This window comes from Bos grunniens, chromosome 12 (assembly GCF_055505025.1).
Source record: "Bos grunniens cultivar Pamir isolate PY7600 chromosome 12, Bosgru_T2T1.0, whole genome shotgun sequence".
In the NCBI taxonomy this organism is placed as follows: Eukaryota; Metazoa; Chordata; class Mammalia; order Artiodactyla; family Bovidae; genus Bos; species Bos grunniens.
Window position 1 is genome coordinate 26,860,395 of NC_141176.1, and position 20,834 is coordinate 26,881,228.

General features: G+C 38.2%; 1 protein-coding gene across 32 annotated transcripts in view; it reads left to right on the top strand.

The window, feature by feature from the left end:
* The window catches only part of LOC147361561 (uncharacterized), a 631,042-nt gene that overhangs the window by 177,526 nt on the left and 432,682 nt on the right, over positions 1 to 20,834 (top strand). For 18 of the 32 annotated variants that reach the window (XR_015138085.1, XR_015138088.1, XR_015138077.1 and 15 more), the window contains one exon: positions 3,248 to 3,300. The exons of the other annotated variants lie outside the window; for them this stretch is intronic. The gene's annotated coding sequence lies outside the window, so the exon portion shown is untranslated. The remainder of the gene's footprint in view (positions 1 to 3,247; positions 3,301 to 20,834) is intronic. 32 annotated transcript variants of the gene reach the window in all.

Below are 20,834 nucleotides of genomic sequence, written 5' to 3' on the forward strand. Positions count from 1 at the left end.
TAAACTCTTCTGATGATCCATGGCCCAACTACCAACACAGTGCATCGATTGCTCTGAAATATGTTCATTTCTCTATGAATTTAGTGGAAATTTATTGAGTGCTTTTTTGTTGTTGTTTCAAGATTAATGAAGGCTTATCACAGCCTAATAAGGAGATAGATATTTCCATATGTAGATAAATTATTTTAAAGCATAATGAAGAGTGTAGTAATGGGTGTGTATGTGCATACATCTGGGATAGAACTATGGAAGACAGGGAAGAAGACTACCTTTTCCAGGGTGGCAGATCAAAGAAGATCTTCATAGAGAAAGTCTTAAAAAATGGGCAGGAGTTTCTAAAGTGAACAAGGCAGTGAATGGTACCATAGTAAGATAAAAGAAAATGTGAAAAAGCCTAAGGACATGAAGCACCGTGGCCTATTCAAGTTAAAACAAAGAGATTCAGAGAAGAACTTTAGGTCTGCTACTTACTGCCTGTGGATACTTGACCAAGTTACTTAATATCTCAGAGCCCCACTTCTTCCAACTGTAGAATGGGAATAATAATACCTGCCCTGTGGTGATATTATAAACATTAAATGAGATAAACAATTTAATATTTTATCTCTCATGTAATTGATGCTCCATAAATGGTCACTGTTATTGCTACAGATATTTCTAATACTACCATTTCTGTTAGTATCGCTGGAGCATAAGGCATAAAAAGGGAGCAAGATTAAACTGGAAGGGTAGGCAAAATCCAATCCAAGAAGAGCCTCATATGAAAGAACTGTAGCTAGATATTGTGGCTACTGGGGAATATGTTCTTAAAGAATTTTATCAGAGGATTAATATGTTTTGAAAATGCCTATTCAGAGCATTGCTACTGACACCAATATACAGGAGTTGATTGGGAGATAGTGAGGAAAGTTGGAAAATATATCAAATGTCAAAAGAGTTAGCTCTTAATGAAAAAATATTTGCCAAAGATAAGTATGAAGTAGATAGTTAAAGACTGAGCATGTAGTAGGCCAAACACAGCAGCAGCAGCAGGCCAAACACATGTAAAAACCAGACAAGCACATATATAAAAAGATTGATAGATAGAATTTCAGTGTTGACTTCTATTCAATAGATGATTCACAATTGTCCTAATATCTCTTTTCAATAGAATTACATCAGTCACTTATTCCTATCATATTTTCTGCCTCCTCCCGTAGCCTCTCTCCCTCAATATAAAAAGATACACTGTACTATGCTATATTGGATGTTTGGCCACTTCTAATTGTAAAGTTACACTTAATCAGAAATGCTGGATTCACACTGAAGTAATTGACTGGCTAATTACTCTTCTGGGAATGTGGCCTTAGATTAATCATTATAAATACTGGGAAACCAGAGAAGCTTACTCTTGCATCCAAAACAAAGAAGAAACAGTATTATTTTTATGGTTTTAGCTTCCCTCACTTTCTAGATGCTGCAGCTGTGTCCTCATTGTATTTTATAGCCAGAAAAAAATCACCCCTCAGCAGTTCCTATAATTTCAAATTTATAACTATGTCCAGGGTAATTCACCCGTAAGCCAACTAGAAATAAAAATAGAGGAGATAGGCCCATCTGTTGGAGTGATTTTTTAACTGTAGAAAACATTTTCCTTTCTTTAAAAGCAAAGCTGTAAAATCTGTATAAATTCCAATTCGTAAACCATGAAACTCTAATTTTTCCACTTTTCTAGTCACTTTGAGTAAATGATTTTGCATATGTAGGATGTCAAAAATCACCAAAATGGTCCAAGGGAGTGTAAGAGATTGATTTTAACTACATGAAAATCTTCTAAGTGATGGCAAAAGATTCTTCAGGTAAATTAGGACCATAAAGAATTCTGTATTGCTTGATACTGAAAGATCTGTATCTTTAGTTAGTTCCCCCCCGCCCCTGCCCCGCCACTTTCAAGGGAGCTTCAACATCTTAATTATTTTTAGTTAACTATATGTTTCCTTAGTAATTGAAAAATTAAACTTCTTTTCTTAAAAATCTTTTATCTCTATTCATCAAATAAGTTGTCACTTAGAGATTCTGATAGGGCTATTTAAATTACTCTGGTAAAGCCATTATTTAAGGGGAGAAATACCTTATGCTGAATAATTCAGGCAAGAGTAATTGTTTTGCTTGAATGTTCTGGCTATGATTCTATCAAATTCCCTCTTACTCTGCTTGCGTAGAATGAACTTTAGCTGGCAAAAAAGGTTTTTTATTTTATGGAGAGTGTAACCTTGGTTCTTTGTGTGATAAATCCAAGCGTAAGGCATTTGGAGTAGTCACCACTTGTGCAGCAGAAACTACTTTGTTCCAAACCCACACACCTGCATTCTGTGAAAACAGAGGTTTTCCCATAGAACACCACACAATGGCAATGCTTTCACTTTTCACAAGCTGGTAAAAGCACACACAATGAAGCACAAGTGCTGTACAGATAATGCCTTACACCACCACATAGTCCTCTTCTCAGTGAGATAAGCCGGAAGGCTAGGAGCCTCCAGGCAGTCATACTACAGTTATACCTAAACCATTTTGCGAAAGTAGAGTAAGAATCAACACTTTTTAATGCAACTGTCATCACTACTCCGAGGCATTCCTAGTGTTGTGCTGTGTCCTACCAAGTGAAGGGATCTGAAAGAGGAAGAATCTTTAGTGATATTTAAAGCTTATAGCCATTGAGCAGTCATGGAGAGTGATTATATTTTAATCAGATTGTCTGCTTCCCAAACCATTTGCTTACCAGGTTGCTTCCACCATATTTTGCCTTCTTTTTTTTCTTTGTTCTTTCACTTATTCACCCATTTAATAAATATTCTAGTGCTTCTGTAGATTGAAGAGCTCAGAACGTGTTAGTGGAATTCAAGAAAGATCTGAGGAGGCGTGGTTTCTCTTTCCTGGGTAATCAGAAAGATAACTGGACTGAGAACAGTTGAGTTTGCATCATGGATTGAACTTTAGAAACTCCGCTGAACACTTGACTTAAACATAAGCAGACATAGAGTGAACTGTGGTTCCTGTAAGGGCTTGACTACGTGCGTGGCTTGGGTGTCAGAGGCAAGCCTCCCTCCCCGGAAGTCAGGAAATTGGCAGGTAGAAGGATGGACTTTAAGACCGAAAACGTTGGTGAAAATTCTGCCAACTTTCTAGTCTGCCTCAATCCTTGGCAAATTGCAAATAAGAGAAATGTGTCCTCAGCATCTCCTAAATGTTTGTCCTTTCCTCCTTTCAGGATAAATTCTTCCTGGTTCTTAAAGTCAGTTGAATCGCACAATTTTTTCTCAGGTAAGAGTTGATGTCAGTTGATATTATTTTTACTTTGGTGTGAATTTAGATCTCTCGGTACTGTTTGCATTTTAACAGGCGTTCAGAAATGAAAGATCATCTTTTATTGAAGGAAAATCAACAATAAATGACTCTATAAGGAGACATTTTGGGATCACAGTCCATTCCAAACAATAGCAAATGTCTTCTTTACGATAGGCCTAAGATTGCCCTCCCTGCATCCCTCATCGATGGATTAGTTGGTAAAATGGGCTTAAATTTCCTTCTCTTTGAAGTGAAGCCAACCTGTGGGATCACATGAGACCATTTGTATCTTCTATCAAGCAGTGTTTGATGACAACTATTCAATGAAAAGCATTTCTGAGTTAGTACAAAATATATGATTTGTCATAGATCTAAAAATAGTGGCAGAAATGTGTTACCAGAATGCCTTCAAGTAAGAAATGATTAATTGTAATTAGAAAACAAACCATGTACCAAGCACTCAATCATGAGAAATCTTATAGAAAAGGAAACCTCTATTAATAGGACATAATTACACATGACACTCACACACCTGTTGTTCCATTTATAGAATCCTTTGTCCTCTAAAATGTTTCTCTGGTGGCTCAGTGGTAAAGAATTTACCTGCCAATGCAGGAGGTGCAAGAGATGGATTTGATCCCTAGGTCAGGAAGATCATCTGGAGTAGGAAATGGCAACCTGCTCCAGTATTCTTGCCTGGAAAATTCCATGGACAGAAGAACCTGGTGGGTTATAGTCGGTGTGATTCGAAAAGAGTCAGACATGACAAAAAGACTGAGCATGCATGCATTGTTGTCCTCTAAAGAATGACTGGAGTGATAGTATATATTCAGCAAGAATAAAATGGGAAATTGTAGCATTCTAGTTGGTCGTGACTTATCAAATGCTTCTGCATGAAATTGGTTTCCTGTAATAGCAGTTCTAACCTTATTCAGTTGCACAAAAACTCTCTCATGTGCTACTTCATATACTAAGAAACCTTGTGTTTGTGTGGTCATTTGTGTCTGACTCTTTGTGACCCTGTGGACTGTAGCCCATCAGGCTCCTCTGAATTTTCCAGGCAAGTGTACTGAAGCAGTTGCCATTTCCAATTCCAGAGGATCTTCCCAACCCAGGGATGGAGCCTGAGTCTCTTGGATCTCTTGCATTGGCAAGCGGATTCTTTACCCCTGCACCACCTGGGTAGCCTGAAACGTTATGCCTTATTCGTTTGTATCCTTGGTGGCATTCAGAGGGCTCAGAGCTTAGATGTTCATCTAGTGTCTCTTGAAGGCTGAATAAAAGTATGAATGTTGAAAAGAGTAAAAAAAAAAAATGTGTATGAGTAGTTAGAGAATTAACATGAGGAAAAAAGAAGAGGCAGGGGATTAACACAATAAATACAATTAATTCTACCTACCTTAAAACTTAATGTATCTCCATAATTATCTAAAGTCCCTGAGGTGGAAAATCTCAAAGAGTTTTCAAATAAGTGTCTTAGGATGAATTCTGGGTGAGAATTATTCATAAGTAACTAGATTTACAATAGTCAGATTATTCTTTCTTCTTTTTCTTATACATATAATTTATTAACTTCTCTCAAACTAGTAGTCAACCACCAAGTATGCATTTTACATTTTCAGTTTGCTTAGCATAATATGGACATTGTAAGATCCGTTCACAGACATAAAAAAACGCTTTCTATTTTGAGATGCCCACACTACTTAGAAAAACAGGAGCAACACAGGTCAAAGTAGAAAACAAGAGAAGGAAAAGAGGGTTTGAAGGGCACTTTTTTGGATAGCCCTACCTTCTCTTACCAATGGCTTTTCTAGAAAGTCAGGTCCCTGCAACACTGATCTAATTTGAAGTATCAGAAATCATTAGGACAATAGAGTTGTTGGGTCAGAAACCATGCTGACTTTACTTGCCACTTTGGCTATCCAATTTAAACTTTCCAGTGAAGTTTCATCTCCTTTATCATCATAGTATTTTGTACACATTGTAACTTCAGGTTCAAAATAAAAGACTATCACAAAAGGGATGCAGACACCCAAAGAAGAGTATGAGGCTCCAGTTCTTTTCTTTACCATCAAAATCAGAGCCATTGAGACAGATAACATATCAAGACAGTGTGACAAAGGGATGCAGTAGTTAATTTGTAAGCTATTTTCCTTCTCATTGATTGGATTTCCTGTCTTCTTTAACATGGATCCTTTATCTTCTCTCTCTCTCCCTCCCTCCCTTTAAAATGTATATTCAGTTCAGTCGCTCAGTCGTGTCTGACTCTTTGCGACCCCATCACCAACTCCCGGAGTTCACTGAGACTCACGTCCATTGAGTCAGTGATGCCATCCAGCCATCTCATCCTGTTGTCCCCTTCTCCTCCTGCCCCCAATCCCTCCCGGCATCAGAGTCTTTTCCAATGAGTCAGCTCTTCGCATGAGGTGGCTAAAGTACTGGAGTTTCAGCTTTAGCATCATTCCTTCCAAAGAAATCCCAGGGCTGATCTCATAGCAAACCTTGATTTTCTGAATTTAAGTATCCCAAATGTAAATAATATACTGATCAAACCTCCTAATAATTTTCTATCAAGTAACTTTTTATATCTCATTATATGAATTTGTATACCATTTTCCTGAGGTTTTTATCTCAGCAGTAGAAATATCAAAATACTAAGTGAATAATATATAACTGAAACACTATGCCAAATGCCCAAATCAATACAAAATAGTGCACTGAATATTGTAACAAATTGCTAGTGGTAACCCCCAAATAGATTCCTTCCTTCTGTTGCTCAGTCTCCTTGGCCTTGTAAAGCTCCAACTATGAAATTAGTGATTTGAGCCCTGGAAATTCAGGATCCTGTGATGCACATCTTGGAGAGGTCCTTGACAGTTTACAGAATTGTAAATTTCTGAGGGATTATTTATCACATCATCAGAGTCAACATTCTACACCAGCTGTTAGATTCAGCTTCTTCTACTTTAAGAAAATGGACCTGAAAATGTTATCTTCTGAATATTCAGTTGGAAATTATTTCTGTATTACAGACTCAACAGGTGTTTATTAACCACTGATTCTTCCTTGTCTCACTTGTATCTTTATTTGGTGTGGTGGAATAACCCACAGAAGAGCATCTAGGCGTTCTGTTGTTTGTAACTTTGTCAACTGATTGAACTAAGACCTCCATGGGAATAAGACACAATCAGGGAAAAAGTCATATAAAATTATGTGGCACTTACTGTGTTTGCACTTGGAATTCAAGGAAGAAAATGATGACAATTTGTGAAGTCAGTACATGCTGTGCAGAGAGCTTTGGATCTAAGGTGTATCTTGAAGGATTGGCAGAGTTTTGATAGGCAGAAAGAAGGAAAATAATCACTATATGTAGAGAGATTGTTGGTGGGAGTGTAACTGGCAATGACCAGAAGGCATAGAGAATGGGGTGAAGAATGTACTAACTGAAGGAAAACTGCCTGTTGGAGGCTGTGGAAAATCATTTCAATTGGCAGGGTTGTGTCTAATTCTTTAGCATTGAAATGTAAGCTGAGGAACTCAGGAGCTGCAAAAAAGGAGAGACCAGAGGTTACAAGTAGAGAGGTAGCAAGTTGTGTAAACATAAGACCAGAGTGGCAGATGGAACAGTGGCTAGAAATCAACTAAAAATCACCGTTAACAGGCAAGGTACTGTGTGTAATAAATAACCAATATACCATGCTGTGCACCAACTTTGTCCTTTTGTTTCACAATGATTTATTTGTTATATCACCACCCTCATTATCTAAAACAGAACACTACAATTTCATATACCATCTGTGAGCTCCAAATGGTCATAATTAACAATCACAAATGTTCTAAAAAGGTGATATGCTAAAAATAGCCTTATCAGGCTTGTCAGCAGGCTGCTTCTGTGGCTACCGTGACATTCAGTGACAGAAAGACTACATTTTGCTATGCCTTTACATGGTTATATTTACTACACAGATTATAAAACTATGAAAACATGCTTTTCTAATTATACACCTCAAGGCTTAATATTTTGACTAATGGTCAATTAGGGGCAAAAACATCAAGATCACTTCAAAAGTAAGTTTCCTTCAAATGAGATCTGGCTACTGTAATATCTAGAACATAGTAAATATGCTCCAAAATGCTTGTTGAACGTAGGAAAAATGTCAGCCACTTGGGTGTATTTGTGGCATATGTGAAGGGCCGTTACATTGCTCTGTCATCAAAGATTTCCATTCTTCATGATTCCTAAGGAGAGCTCAACAGAGACATCATGTTTTGGTGCTGAAGGAGAATGAGCCTTCTTTAGAGTATGCACTGGAGATTCCCTGAGAAGCTCAATGGTCTCAACAAAGTCAGGATTAAGAGCCTTGGGTTTAATTTTCACCACTGAAAATGGCCATCTTTATTGTATGCCCTTATGGCTGTCTAAACTGTTACAGCCATCTAGAAAAGCAATGAGCAAAAAAGTGTATAGCATTTAATTGAATTAAAGGTGCTACCTATTGTAAGGTGCACCATTATCTTATATACTACTTGCTGCTGCTGCTTATAAGTCACTTCAGTTGTGTCCGACTCTGTGTGACCCCACAGACGGCAGCCCACCAGGCTCCCCCGTCCCTGGGATTCTCCAGGCAACAACATTGGAGTGGGTTGCCATTTCCTTCTCCAATGCATGAAAGTGAAAAGTGAAAGTGAAGTCGCTCAGTCGTGTCCGACTCTTAGCGACCCCGTGGACTGTAGCCCACCAGGCTCCTCCGCCCATAGGATTTTCCAGGCAAGAGTACTGGCTACTACTGCTGCTAAGTCACTTCAGTCATGTCCGACTCTGTGCGACCCCATAGACGGCAGCCCACCAGGCCCCACCGTCCCTGGGATTCTCCAGGCAAGAACACGGGAGTGGGTTGCCATTTCCTCCTCCAATGCATGAAAGTGAAAAGTGAAAGTGAAGTCGCCCAGTTGTGTCCGACTCTTAGCGACCCCGTGGCCTGCAGCCTACCAGGCTCCTCCATCCATGGGATTTTCCAGGCAGGAGTACTGGAGTGGGGTGCCATTGCCTTCTCCTATATACTACTTAGAGAAAATAATTCAAATTAAACCATGGCACAGTGCCTCTTTCCAATTAAACAACATTTTGTATATTGAAGAGCTCTTTTAGACTTATTTAGCATAGTTTAAAAAATGATTTATCACTTGTTCCTTTTAGAAAGGAAATATAAATGAAACTGCTTGGTTAAAGCATTCCTGAAATACTTCCCATTCATGGTCTGATTCTTCTAAATGACTTTTGACTCACATCCATAAATGCATATGTCAGAAACCTTGATGATGCAACAGTTCTTGAAAGAATGCTCCGTTGTTTTCTCTGGAATTTTTCTCCAATCCACCAACAGTTTTAGTGCTATCATTTTGTTGTTCTTGCTAGAACTGTCTAGACACATCTCAAAAGCATCCAGAACTAACATGCTTGATGGGTTACTTAGGTTCTTTGGGGCTTCTTTGATGGAATTTAATCACTCAGGTGTCACAAATAATTATTTGGGGGGAAGTGATGTTTATTTAGGGGGTGATTTCTTACTCTAGATTTTATTTTGCTTTACACTCTTAAGTATGGAACCAAACTTTTGGCCATTGGCAATTTAGCATAACAACACAGTAATAAACCACTCTTTGTTACTCAAACTCATGATTTTGATTTCTTGATTTCATTATATTCATAATATAATTTCTAAGCATGTCAAAGAATACTGGAGTTTCTCTAGGGTTTTCTATACTTGTCTAAATTCAATTTCATGTTTTTATCAATTAAATCATTTTATTGAAAGTTAAGTAGTTCCTGTTCAAAATTAGAAGACAAAATAGTGTTTGGTGCCTTAATGCTAGTCCCATTGGATGCACAAACCAATCACATCAACCTCTCATTGCTTTGAATTTTTCTTCATCCATCTGATGGTCTGAGCAATTTCCTCTCCCTTCACATATGTTGCTTAGGTGTGATTGTCAGTTCTTTTCCATTGTCTCAGTAACAGAATGTAACACAGATTCATTTAGTTGTGGGTGTTCTTTTTTAGTTCCTACAAAGCACTTGATTATTGTTTTTTGCAATAAAATATAGAATTTCAGTCATTCTTCCAATGACAAAGTTTGGCTTTACTAAGATCAAACTTGTGTTCCATTGCTGTTTCCATTCCTTCCTTCATATATAGCAGCTTTTCATGTCAAAGCTGAATCATAGTGTGATCTTCCTAAAGATATTTTACATGGAAATTCAACTCATCGTATTTATCGATCAACACATATCACTTAACAGAAGGGACCACAACATGAACAACTCTGACCAAGTTTGTACAGGCACAGCTACATCACAAGTGACCAGCAGCTATTACAGGATACAATCAATGTCAGACTTACACTGGGTGAGAAACCTCCTGAGGAAAAGTAAAACTTGACCCACATTCATGTTAGACAGATTGGGTGGGTCTAAGAATGGGAGCTGGGAGATGAGGATGGGAGTCGAGCAGTAGAGGTCATGTTGCAAGATGCAGTGGCAAAGGCCCTGCCCTGCCAGGGGAGCTTTCCTGTGAGTCCTGGCTGTATAACCAGACTCAGACAGAGTGACAAGGCATATGGGTTAGGGGAGAGGACTCAGCAACCCTGCTGTGTTGGTCTTCCCACCTTATCTAAGTATAACACAGAGGAGAGAAGGCTTGTGCTCATTTTTGATGACCTGATGTAGTAATAAAAAAAAGATGAAGAGCAGCTGTGGTCTTAGATGGACAGATGCTTGTAGAGTAAAATGCTGGCTTGTGAGATCACCTAGGCTCAGAAAGAAAAAGATTACTGGAAGCTTGCACTAATTCAGGGATATAGGCACCTCTCAGGGACTGTCCAAATATTTATTATGCAATTCTTGTATGCAAGGTATTGTACTCTTAAATATACTGAAATTCTTTCATAGCTCTAGCAAGGGTATAGATGTAATGTGGCCTCCTCCATAACCATGGGATGGTGATGCTGAACAGGAGTTACATGACCTGTTTCAGTATTAAATGTCTTAGAATTTACAAAGAGATAGCAAAGAAATGGATTTTCCCATTCCTTTCTTTTTAGCTCATACCTCATAGATAGATTTTTCCCTTTCCTTTCTTTTTTCCTCATAGATAGGGCTTACCTCCAGTTAAGTCCTAAATTTGTTTTTCTCTAGTTTTATTGAGATATAATTGACACACAGTGCTGTGTAAGTAAGTTTAAGGTATATACTGTGAAATAGTTACCCAAATAAGTTTAGTTACATCCATCATCTCATATAGATACAAAAACAGAAAACAAAAAAAAAAGAAAAAAAATCTCTTTCTTTTGTAATGAGAACTCTTAGGATCTACTCTGTCAACAACTTTTAAATATATATTAGTGTTAACTATAGTCATCATGTTGTACATTAGCACTTGAAATATGGCTAGCATGACTGATTTTAAACTTTTATTAAATTTAACTTTAAATATCTATGTGTGGCTAATGGTACCAAATTGGGCAGCAAGAGCAGGGTAACAGGCAAGTATTAATATATTAATCTGTAAGGCTTCCTTGGTAGCTCAGTGGTAAAGAATCTGCCTGAAAATGCAGGAGATGCGGATTCGATCACTGGGTCGGGAAGATCCCCTGGAGAAGGAAATGGCTTCCCACTCTAGTATTCTTGCGTGGAGAAGCCCATGAATACAGGAGCCTGGCAGTCTTCAATCCATAGGGTCGCAAAAGAGTCAGACATGACTTAGCGATTAAACAACAATATTAAACTGTAAGTTCAGGAGGGCAGTGTTTACACGTGTCACTGCTATATTCCAATGTCTTTCATGGTGCTTGGACTATCAGAGAGACTTAGCTCACCATTTTATCTTGCTCTTGGAGACATACTCAGAGTAACAAGTCCTCAGTCTCTTTGGGGATAAAGATTTTTGCTAAGTATGGTAGACAGTTTTTGAACTTCTTCCAGCTCAGTTATCCTGGCAGCAGATGTGTGTCTCAAGGTGAAAGAGGTTTAGATCTATCTGTGGAATTTTTTTTCGTGATTGTCAGTCTTCATCTTTTGCAGTTTCTCTGAAAATAAGCCATAAGATAAACATGTTACATTTTTGTTCAATCATACTAGTCTTACTGACATGGCAAATTGAGATTTTTTTTTCTTATCTTTTAATCTGTTACAGTCACTTGTATTTTATTAAAGGTAGTTTATATATGAAGAAAATATTTTTATGTTTTGTGTTCAGGAAACCTGCACAGTCCCTTAAAGAAGTAGAATTAATTAGTTCTAGTTGTTGAGATCATGGTGAGATATAATTGGTAGTTAAAGTTAATCTCCTATGACAGCTGTGGTTTACCACATCATGGAACACACACAATCTTATACCACAAACAGTTTAAACAGTTTCCTATAGAAAGCAGTCTTGTGTCAACTTTACAAATCAACAATTCTGAGAACTCTTAAAAGAAATCCTTACATATTAGGAAAGCTATTTTCCTTCCTTAGAAAACAGGCTGACACATACATTCAACTTTAAAATGGCAAGTTAAATAATGGATATACTTTAAATTTAAAGTATAAATTAAATAATGGGTTTACTTTAAATTTAAAGAGAACAAGTATGTAAAATTTCACTGACGCTTACCTTATCTGTCCAATAAGACATTATGGCCGGCTAAGCATGTAGCTTTTCAAAGAATTTGTTTGAACCATATTTCATTGTTTCAGAGTTTCATTGAATCCATGAACTTTCTGGTTTTAGTTATACTTTTAAAGTCAAGGCTCTGTAAGATCTGGGAGAAACATACCACAATAACTAAAAAAGAGTACAAAGAAAACAAGAGGCAAAACACACTCAGTAAATGCAAACAAAATGAAAACAGGAATGATACTACAATTTTCTAGAATGTGGAATCCAAATCTCAAGGAATTATTGGGGTATAGAGGGTTATAATATAATAATAAAGAATATAAGCTACAAAGGTATTATCTTTGTTTTAAACTTTTGTATGACAAATAATAAACCAAAAAAAAAAACCCCACAAATAAAAATAAAACCCCAAAATACAATGTCCTGGAAACATAAGAACTTGATAAAGCCATCATAGTGAGTATACAGTAGTATACTTGAAATATATTTGAAATTAAGAAGAAGGAAATATCAGATCAGATCAGATCAGTCGCTCAGTCGTGTCCAACTCTTTGCGACCCCATGAATCTCAGCACGCCAGGCCTCCCTGTCCATTACCAACTCCCAGAGTTCACTCAGACTCACGTCCATTGAGTCAGTGATGCCATCCAGCCATCTCATCCTCTGTCGTCCCCTTCTCCTCCTGCCCCCAATCCCTCCAAGCATCAGGGTCTTTTCCAATGAGTCAACTCTTCGCATGAGGTGGCTAAAGTACTGGAGTTTCAGCTTTAGCATCATTCCTTCCAAAGAAATCCCAGGTCTGATCTCCTTCAGAATGGACTGATTGGATCTCCTTGCAGTCCAAAGGACTCTCAAGAATCTTCTCCAACACCACAGTTCAAAAGCATCAATTCTTCGGCGCTCAGCTTTCTTCACAGTCCAACTCTCACATCCATACATGACCACAGGAAAAACCATAGCCTTGACTAGACGGACCTTTGTTGGCAAAGTAATGTCTCTGCTTTTCAATATGCTATCTAGGTTGGTCATAACTTTCCTTCCAAGAAGTAAGCGTCTTTTAATTTCATGGCTGCAGTTACCATCTGCAGTGATTTTGGAGCCCAAAAATAAAGTCTGACACTGTTTCCACTGTTTCCCCATCTATTTCCCATTAAGTGATGGGACCAGATGCCATGATCTTCATTTCCTGAATGTTGAGTTTTAAGCCAACTTTTTCACTCTCCTCTTTCACCTTCATCAAGAGGCTTTTTAGTTCCTCTTCACTTTCTGCCATAAGGGTGGTGTCATCTGCATATCTGAGGTGATTGATACTTCTCCCGGCAATCTTGATTCCAGCTTGTGCTTCTTCCAGCCCAGCGTTTCTGATAATGTACTCTGCATATAAGTTAAATAATCAGGGTGACAATATACAGCCTTGACGTACTCCTTTTCCTATTTGGAACCAGTCTGTTGTTTCATGTCCAGTTCTAACTCTTGCTTCCTGAAGATAAGTTTTCTTGATTCATAGTAGGGATTTACCATAATTTTGAAAACTATTCTGCTAGTGATGGGTTTTGGGTTTTCAGTGAACATATTTATACAAATATCTTTGTGCATGTGTGGAATATCTCTCTGACAGATAACAAAGAGGTAGAGTTTTGAAGTCAAATATACCATGTAGGACAAAGTCGGAATTGACAAGGAATTGTCATGAAGTGTGAAAAGTAGACCTAAATAGTTGTAAGGAACTGAGATTGGGGATTTTTTTTTTTTTTTTTTTACTGCAGCACAACTTTGAAATAATACAACATCTTATTTTACTCTAGAAACTAATAGCAACCTTTCTAATGTTTCACTGTGTAGTTTCCTGAATGCTTCTGCCAGTCACCATTATCACATTAGCTACTATAATTAAGGAAAGTCAAATTCACTTGAAAGTGTTATTTAATTCATTTATGGTATTTTATCCTGTATTTCCCTAATCAATTAGTAGTAAGATATAATTCCTCCATCATGAAAGTGAGGTGAAATTTACTAAATGTTTTTTGTCATATTTCAAAATGATCTATGAGTTTTTCTCCTTTAATCTGTTCATGTAGATTTTCCTAATACTAAAACATCCTGAAATAAGCCCTACTTAATCGTTGTGAATTAATATTTAATAATAGGCTGAATTTAATATATTAATGCTTAGAGTACTGTATATTTATCCTGTATTCTTCAGTCATAATTAGATTATTCTTTACTTTGTTCTTGTTCAGTTTGGGTATCTGGCTTATGTTAGTCTTGGAAAAAATATTTTCCAATTTTCTGGAATAGTTTAAATATGACAATAATTATCTATTCTTTGAGAGAGATTCCTTCTAGCATACAACTACTTATCAACTTTTCCAGTGTTGTCTATACTTAAAGACCACATTGTTGTTGTTGTTCAGTCGCTAAGTCATGTCCAGTTCTTTGCGACCCCACGGATGGCAGCACACCTGGCTTCCCTGTCCATCACCATCTCCTAGAGCTTAGTCAAACTCATGTCCATTGAGTCAGCGATGCCATCCAACCATCTCATCCTCTGTCGTCCCCTTCTTTTTACATCAACTGTAATACTTTGTATTTCCTGGAAAAAACTTCAAAGTTTATAGGTTTTAATATGTAACCTTTTAATACATTTTTACAAAATGTTGTATTTGATTTTCTCTTTAATCCAAATATTAGAAAAAAATGTCTTCAACTGTCTATGGTGGCTGGGCTGCTTCATATACACTGCCTCTCCCATCCTTTTGTTTAAAACTCCATTGTCAGAGAATGAAACCTCCAATATTTATTAACACAATAGTGCCAAACATTTAAAGTATGAAATTCTCACTTTAACCATAAAAAAAAAAAAAAACTCTATACACTTCTTGAAATGGAGAATTTGTATTTTAATACTTACTAATTGAGAAAATGTAAGTTTAGATACTGAAAATGAATTTACTGGTTCTTTGAAATTCATACGAATTTATCTAATCACAATGGAACCTAATACATTTGAATGGCAGTAGTAGTATTTATGTGTAAGGGTACTATTCAGTCTGTCTGCCAGGAGTCTGATACCTTGACTTACAGCCCTCTTGTAAGAGCTGCTTAGCCCCAGGTCCTGGGCCCACAGGCTGAGAACTGCTGTTCTGATTTCTACTCTTTGTTGAGTCTGCTTACCTGACTCCTGTTGCTTATGTCATTCCTTGGGCTTGAATGTTCTCCCTCCGCCTACCCCTGACCCCAGCTTTACTGAGATATAATTGACATATAAAATTATGAATTTAAGGTGTAAAATATGTTGATTTGATGCATATATACTGTGAAATGGTTACCATAGTACCATTAGTTAACGCTTCAGTCAAAACCACATGATGACCTTTTTTTTGTAGTGAGAACATTTGAGATCTACTCTCTTAGCAACTTTCAAGCATATAAAACAGTATTGTAAACTATACTCATCATGCTGTACATTAGACCCCAGAATTTACTCATCTTGTAACCAAAATTTCCCCCATTTCTAGTACCTGTCTCTAGTGTTTGACTTTTTTAGATTCCATATGCAAGTGAGATCTTACAGTATTCATCTTTCTCTGATTTATTTCACTTAATTCAATGACCATAAGTTCCATTCATGTTGGGTTCTTATTTTATGAGGAAAGAGTTAATCCCTATATTATTTAGGCCACTGTCATTTAAGTTTTCTGGGAATGAAGTTCAAACCATCAAAAATTTCAAGAATTAAACCTCACGTGCATCTCTGTGACTATATGCACAACCTGCTTTAGAGGTGGACTGGGGCGCCATTTGTGAATGACCAAACCCAGAGGTAACCCCGTCTGCTCACCCAGGTGTGGTCTCCCTGCACTGAGCTCTCTAACATCTTTCATGCACATGGCTAGTGGATTCTGTGTGTGCTGCAGCTGGCACACCAGGAATTATAGTATTTTAAATTGAGTTAGTTTCGTTATATTAAAAAAATAATGTCTTTCTTTTCCACAGTTTGTTGTGATCCACACAGTCAAAGGCTTTGATGTAGTCAATAAAGCAGAAGTAGATGTTCTTCTGGAACTCTCTTGCTTTTGTGATGATCCAACGGATGTTGGCAATTTGATCTCTGGTTCCTCTGCCTTTTCAAAATCTGGCTTGAACATCTGGAAGTTCACAGTTCACGTCCTATTGAATCCTGGCTCGGAGAATTTTGAGCATTACTTTGCTAGCGTGTGAGATATGTGCAATTTTGCCATAGTTTGAGCATTCTTTGGCATTGCCTTTCTTTGGGATTGGAATGAAAACTGACCTTTTCCAGTCCTGTGGCCACTGCTGAGTTTTCCAAATTTGCTGGCATATTGAGTGCAGCACTTTCACAGCAGCATCTTCTAGCATTGGAAATAGCTCAACTGGAATTCTATCAGCTCTTCTAACTTTGTTCGTAGTCATGCTTCCTAAGGCCCACTTGACTTCACATTCCAGGATGTCTGGCTCTAGGTGAGTGATCACACCATCGTGCTTCTCTGGGCCTTGATCTTTTTTTGTATAGTTCTTCTGTGTATTCTTGCCACATCTTCTTAATATCTTCTGCTTCTGTTAGGTCCATACCATTTCTGTCCTTTATTGTGCTCATGTTTGCATGAAATATTCCCTTGGTATCTCTAATTTTCTTGATGAGATCTCTAGTCTTTCCCATTCTATTGTTTTCCTCTATTTCTTTGCATTGATTTATGAGGAAGGCTCAGAGAAGGCGATGGCACCCCACTCCAGTACTCTTACCTGGAAAATCCCATGGACGGAGGAATCTGCTAGGCTGCGGTCCATGGGCTGCTGAGAGTCAGACATGACTGAGTGACTTCACTTTCACTTTTCACTTTGATGCATTAGAGAAGGAAATGGCAACCCACTCCAGTGTTCTTGCCTGGAGAATCCCAGGGACGGGGGAGCCTGATGGGCTGCCATCTATGGGGTCGCACAGAGTCGGACACGACTGAAGTGACTTAGCATAGCATAGCATGAGGAAGGCTTTCTTATCTCTCCTTGCTATTCTTTGGAACTGTGCATTCAAATGGGTATATCTTTCCTTTCTACTTTGCCTTTCACTTTTCTTCTTTTCAGAGCTATTTGTAAGGCCTCCTCAGAAAACACTTTTGCCTTTTTGCTTTTCTTTTTCTTGGGGATGGTCTTGATTCCTGCCTCCTCTACCATGTCACGAACCTCTCTTCATAGTTCTTCAGGCACTCTGTCTATCAGATCTAATCCCGTGAATCTATTTGTCACTTCTACTATATAGTCATAAGGGATTTGATTTAGGTCATACCTGAATGGTCTAGTGGTTTCCCCTACTTTCTTCACTTTAATTCTGACTTTGGCAATAAGGAGTCCATGATCTGAGCCACAGTCAGCTCCCTGTCATGTTTTTGCTGACTGTATAGAGCTTCTCCATCTTTGGCTGCAAAGAATATAATCAGTCTGATTTTTGTATTGACCATCTGGTGATGTCCACGTGTAGAGTCTTCTCTTCTGTGTTTGAAAGAGGGTGTTTGCTATGACCAGTGCATTCTCTTGGCAAAATTCTATTAGCCTTTGCCCTGCTTCATTCTGTAGTCCAAGGCCAAATTTGCCTGTTACTCCGGGTATTTCTTGATTTCCTACTTTTGCATTCCAGTTCCCTATAATGATGGAGAAGGAAATGGCAACCCAATCCAGTACTCTTGCCTGGAAAATCCCATGGATGGAGGAGCCTGGTGGGCTACAGTCCATTGGGTTGCAAAGAGTCGGACATGACTCAGTGATTTCACTTTCACTTTCCCTATAATGAGAAGGACATCTTTTTTGAGTGTTACTTCTAGAAGGTCTTGTAGGTCTTCATAGAACCATTTAACTTCAGTTTCTTCAGCATTACTGGATGGGGCATAAACTTGGATTACTGTAATACTGAATGGTTTGCTTTGGAAATGAACAGAGATCATTCTGTCGTTTTTGAGATTGCATCTAAGTACTGCATTTCAGACTCTTTTGTTGATGGAAATACTAGAGCACCTGACCTGCCTCTTGAGAAATCTGTATGCAGGTCAGGAAGCAACAGTTAGAACTGGACATGGAACAACAGACTGGTTCTAAATGGGGAAAGGAGCACATCAAGTCTGTATATTGTCACCCTGCTTTTTAACTTATATGCAGAGTACATGATGAGACACGCTGGGCTGGATGAATCACAAGCTGGAATCAGGATTGCTGGGAGAAATATCAATAACCTCAGATATGCAGATGACACCACCCTTATGGCAGGAAGCAAAGAAGAACTAAAAAGCCTCTTAATGAAAGTGAAAGAGGAGAGTGAAAAAGTTAGCTTAAAACTCAACATTCAGAAAACTAAGATCATGGCATCTGGTCCTATCACTTCATGGCAAATAGATGTGGAAACAATGGAAACAGTGACAGACTTTATTCTTTTGGTTTCCAAAATCACTGCAGGTGGTGGCTGCAGCCATACAATTAAAAGACTCTTGCTCCTTGGAAGGAAAGTTATGACCAATCTAGATAGCATCTTCAAAAGCAGAGACCTTACTTTGCCAACAAAGGTCCGTCTAGTCAAAGCTGTGGTTTTTCCAGTTGTCATGTATGGATGTGAGAGTTAGACTAGAAAGAAAGCTGAGCGCCAAAGAATTGATGCTTTTGCGGTGTTGGAGAAGACTCTTGAGAGTCCCTTGGACTGCAAGGAGATCCAACCAGTCCATCCTAAAGGAAATCAGTCCTGAATATTCATTGGAAGGACTAATGCTGAAGTTCAAACTCCAGTACTTTGGCCACCTGATGTGAAGAACTGACTCATTGGAAAAGACCCTAATGCTGGGAAAGATTGAAGGCAGAAGGAGGAGAAGGGAATGACAGAGGGTGAGATGGTTGGATGGCATCACTGACTCAATGAACATGAGTTTGAGTAAACTCTGGGAGTTGGTGATGAACAGGGAAGCCTGCCATTCTGCAGCCCATGGGGTCATAAAGAGTGGGACACAACTGAGCCACTGAACTGAACTGAATGTCTTTCTTAGACTTCTCACTTTTTTAGTGGGAAAAACTGAGGTAATTGTTTTGTATGTCAGATAAACATTTTATTGCATATATGCCTGAATATATATTCATATATGCATGCATTTTATCTCGTGTTTTGAGTGATACAGAATTCTAGTTTCAAAAATTAACACTGCCACCCTCCTCCCTTCAATTTGAAGATTTTGTTTCTTTACCTACTTGATAGCAATGCTTACTGGCTATTATTATTAGGATCCAGTGTTTCTGATGAAAATTATGGTGTAAATCTGATTATTATTTCTTTAAAGAAATTTGTTTTTCACCTTTTTCTTGGGAAGCTTTTCAGTTCTTTTTTTATCCTTACTCTTAAATTTCATGAGGATAAGATCCGTTAATCTTGCCTACACTTTCCATCTGAAGGTGTCTGGGTTTTCCCATAGCTCTAAGCCTAGTTTTTGCCTATCGGCTTCAGTTCTAGCTCAGTTCTAGTTCAGTACTTTAAGTTCAAGAAAGAAAGTAGGCCAACACATGTTGCCACAGAGAGAAGTTGTCAGAAATCTGAATTTTCCTTGTGGTCAAGAGAGAGGTTTTAGATTGTGTAAATAAGAGGTGTCAGTGGGAAGGTAGGGAATCATTTCAAAATCTGGCAGCACCAAGATATAGGGGATAAGTGTTTACCTGAGAGTCATGAAAATCAGGTTCTAGGCTTGTCCCTACTTAATAAAATCTGGAATGGAGTTCACTTCCTTTATCTACAAAATAGAAATGTGGAACCTTGATGACCTCAAAGATCCTCTCCAAGGGTTCAAAGATCTACTCAGTGGTTCTCCTTAAGGGAATTTCATCCTCACTAGGGAGAGTTTTGGGGTCACTTTTGGCATTTAGTATGCAGGGGCCAGGGATAACAAGTATGTTTGAGTAAATGAGAAAAGCTTCCAAATGAAAGAATTGTCCAGGAAAAAGTAAAAGCCAGTGATGTCCCTCTGGGAAATACCGTGAGAAATAGGAACAACTAGCCGTGAAGTGATTTCTTCTGCTTCCTGGCTTCTCCTATCCTAGCCCTTTCCTGCACGAGTGGGGCATAATGGAAACACCCTCGTGGCTGACAGAGCAATCTAACTTTGGCTGCAGATGAAATGTGCTCCTTCTTTGTCTCCCAGATTGCTGGAATTGAGCCACTCTCTCTCTTTGACTTTCTAGGTCGGACAGATGTCTTTCTCCAACGATCAATAACTATGCCCCATTATAAGCTTGCATGTTTTTGTGTAATTTTTCTGATCCATCTGGTTATGTTCATCCTATTATACCCACTTTCTTCAAACCAAAGACTGTGGAGAACAAATGTCGTTCCCCATGGCTGAAATGGAGAAGACTCAGTCTAAAAGGCCAACTCTTACTACACAGAACCCAGAGAATATTGAAATGGTTTAGGTGTAGGAGGCCTCTAAGTAGGACAAGGCCTGGCATAACAATTTTACATCTGCTCTGCATACCTGAGAGGAAAGACTTCAAATTCGGTAAAGCAAAGCACAGAAGATTAAGAGCTACTGAGTCTCGCCTTTACTGCACTTTAATTAGCTTTGTAACTTGTATTGACTTAAGTGTAATTTGAAGATTCACTGTTTTATCTTGAAATATGTGTTTTGTATGTAGAAACCTGCTACTAACTTGGCTCAGATCCTCCTTAGAGACAGATTTTAACTGAAACAGGTCATTCCAAGCGAAATATTATTTTTCAGGAATAACTAGTACAACTTTCACCATAGCACAATCTGAGATTCAGAGAAGTTTGGGAGGAAGCAACTTATCTCTTGCTCATTTGCTTCAGAT